The sequence below is a fragment of the Arvicanthis niloticus genome, chromosome 10 (genome assembly GCF_011762505.2).
Source record: "Arvicanthis niloticus isolate mArvNil1 chromosome 10, mArvNil1.pat.X, whole genome shotgun sequence".
NCBI lineage: Eukaryota > Metazoa > Chordata > Mammalia > Rodentia > Muridae > Arvicanthis > Arvicanthis niloticus.
The window spans coordinates 22596955-22600042 of record NC_047667.1 but is presented as its reverse complement, the minus strand read 5'-3'; the positions used below and the strand labels follow the sequence as shown (position 1 = coordinate 22600042).

The 3088-nt window shown below is 47.4% G+C and overlaps 1 pseudogene; it reads left to right on the top strand.

Moving 5' to 3' along the window:
- The first annotated feature begins 2214 nt into the window (after positions 1–2214).
- On the top strand, positions 2215–2865 carry LOC117716638 (large ribosomal subunit protein uL29 pseudogene; annotated as a pseudogene).
- Positions 2866–3088: the final 223 nt, after the last annotated feature.

Genomic DNA, 3088 nt, shown 5'->3' with positions numbered 1-3088 from the left:
AAGACAGCTGCACCCTGATGGTACCCCTGCCCCCTCCCCCAGGACCCAGGAGTGCTGGGATGCTGGGGCACAGCCTGCTGTGAGTCAGGATGGGCTATCTCCCAGGATAGCAGTACACCTGACACAGAAGCATGTGTTTGTCGCCTCCCCCTTCCCTCAGCCTGGGACTCTGGAGATTCAGGCAGCCTGGAAAATAAAAGGCAGGCCCCAGGGACTGAGCCTCCATCACTGTGCATCACTGTGCACTTCCACATGGCTGTGGCTGGGGTGACTTAGTTCATCCTCAGCAGCTTTCTCCTTCCTCCATCCTCCTCTCCACCCTCGGCCTCCTCCCTCTTTGTCTGCCCTCCCCACTCCATCTCAAGGTCACCTCTCTGTCCCTTTACATTCTCAAACACTCACCTCTTGCTCATCTTACCCCTCCCCCTCCTCACATACTCACCCCCTCACCTCTTTCTGTGTCCTCTTCCAGCCTCCCCCCTTCTCATTTCTCTTCTCACCTTTACCACCCTCCATTTCCTTTTCCTGCTCCAGAATTATTTCTACAGTTCCCACATCTCCTAAAACTCTAATGGTCCGTAGGTTTCTTTCTCCAGCAAGACTCCCAAACTCCAGTCTCAGAAAGTCACCTGCTGCTTGCCCATGTGCCCCTAGGTACTGTTCAGATCATCAGTATTCCTTGTCCCCAACTACCTTAATGTCACAGTTATCTACTATAGTAATTTCCTACTTCTGCTAGAGTGCATTGCCAATAAACTTACGGGTCTTTGTTTTGAGACAGTGTTTTACTATGTGGTCCAGACTGGCCTCAAACTACTGATCCCCCGCCTTAGATCCCTGAGTGCTGGGATTGCAGGCATGATACCATGCTTTGAAAACTCAGTGGTTTATAACTCCACAGATTTCTACCTTACAATCCTGGAGGCCAGAGGTCTGAACTGCATCTCACTAGGTGAAGATCAAGGGTAGGCAGCCTTGTGCCCTCTTTGGAAGCTCTGGAGAAAGTCACACCCTCATGAGCCTCCTTGGGCTGCTTGCACTCCCACCCTTTCATACCTTTCTGGTTTTATTTGTTGTTTTGTTCTGCCTGTGTTGGGGATGGAAACCCAGGACCTTTTCCTACTGCCTGCCTATGCTCTTGGCCCATGGCTTCCTTACATCCTCCAAGCCAGCCACTAACAGTTCCTACGACTGCATCAGGTCTACCCGGATAACCCAAGAATCTCCTGGACTTGAGATTCTTATTTGCACGTCTTCAAAACAGGAAATATATTTACATATTCTGTGGGCTACAATGTGAACAGTTTTGAGGAGGGGTCATTTTTCTGCCTATGAAAAATGTCTTTGCCTTTTTTTTTTTTTTTTTTTTTTTTTTTTGGCTTTTTTTCGAGACAGGGTTTCTCTGTGCAGCCCTGGCTGTCCTGGAACTCACTCTGTAGACCAGGATGGCCTCCAACTCAGAAATCTGCCTGCCTCTGCCTCCCAAGCTCTGTGATTAGAGGTGTGCACCACCACTGCCTGGCTTGTCTTTGCCCTTTAAGAGGAACTGCTATGGGTTATTTGAACATAGCATTAGAGGTCCAACCCAAAACTTCATACATGCTACAGTGTTTTGCTGCCCTCTGAGTTTTTTCAAACATTATAGAAAAAACAATACCAAATTAAAAGTGACCTTTGGACTCTCCAAACCCTACTTACTGGCAGGAGTCTAGCTGACAGGGCTGGGCTGCAAACATAAGCTGGCTTTCATGAGGACGGCAGGATGAGTTAGAAGCCAGAGGAAAGAGCCAAGAGCCATAGAGGTTTATGCTTTTTTGCCTGGCTAGAGTTGTGTATAGCAGCCATCCTATCACGACATAGATTGCATGTTCACTGCAATAACACCTCTTGGTACCTGGCCAAGAGGAGGCTATTCTGTGTGTGTATGGGGGTAGGGGGCTTGTCAGAATCTGAAATCTCCTGAGATGTACTTCTGGGCATGCCTATGGAGATTGTCTCGATTATATTAACTGATGTGGTAATATGACAATATGGAGATGTTATATTAACTGATGTGGTAACTCATCTTAATTTGGGTAGGACCATTCCCCGAGCAGGGGACTCTGGACTGTGGAAGAACAAGCCAAATGCTAGCATGCATTTATTCCCTGTTCTCTTCTGACGGGTCATAATGTGACCAGCTGCTTCAGGCTCCCACTGACATCCTGGCATCTCTGTCACGATGAGCTGTCTGGCCCTTGAACTGTGAACTAAAGTGCTTCTATCAGAGTTTCTATTGCAGCAGCAGGAACAGAATCTAAGACACTCACTTAAGCCACTACTACATTGTGGAGTCTTGTCTTCCTGGACTTGATTTAAATGATACAGTTGATGATAATGATAGGGCCGGACTTTGGGGTCTGTGAGGGGCGGTATTTTGCCTATAGAAGTAGACCTTAAGAATATCTAAGTTTGCTCTAGAACCAGGCGGCCTCAGCCGTGAACAACACAGCAATGGCCAAGATTAAGGCTCCGGACCTGCACGGCAAGAAGAAGGAGGAGCTGTTGAAACAACTAAATGATCTGAAGGTGGAACTGTCCCAGCTTTGAGTTGCCAAAGTGACAGGCAGCACGGCGTCCAAGCTCTCCAAGATACAAGTTGTACGAAAAGCTATCACCCGTGTCCTCACTGTCATTAACCAGACTCAAAAAGAAAGCCTCAGGATATTCTACAAGGGCAAGATGTACAAGTCCCTGGACCTGCAACCCAAGAAGACAAGAGCCATGCGCTGCCGACTCACCAAGCACGAAGAGAAACTGAAGACCAAGAAGCATCAGCAGAAGGAGTGGCTGTACCCACCATACAGGTATGCAGTCAAGGCCTGAGATGACAATGACAATGAAGTGCAAGACTGACTGACAATTAAAAAAAAAAAAAAAAAAAGAATACCTAAGTTTTTCATTGCTATGACCATATACTCTGAGTCAAACAACTTAGAGATGGAGAAGTTTTTGCCTCACAGTTCCAAACGTTCCTGTCTGTCATTAGTTGGCTCCATTGCTATGGGCCTCAAGTGAGGTCATAGCAGAGAGCCTGTGGTAGACCAGT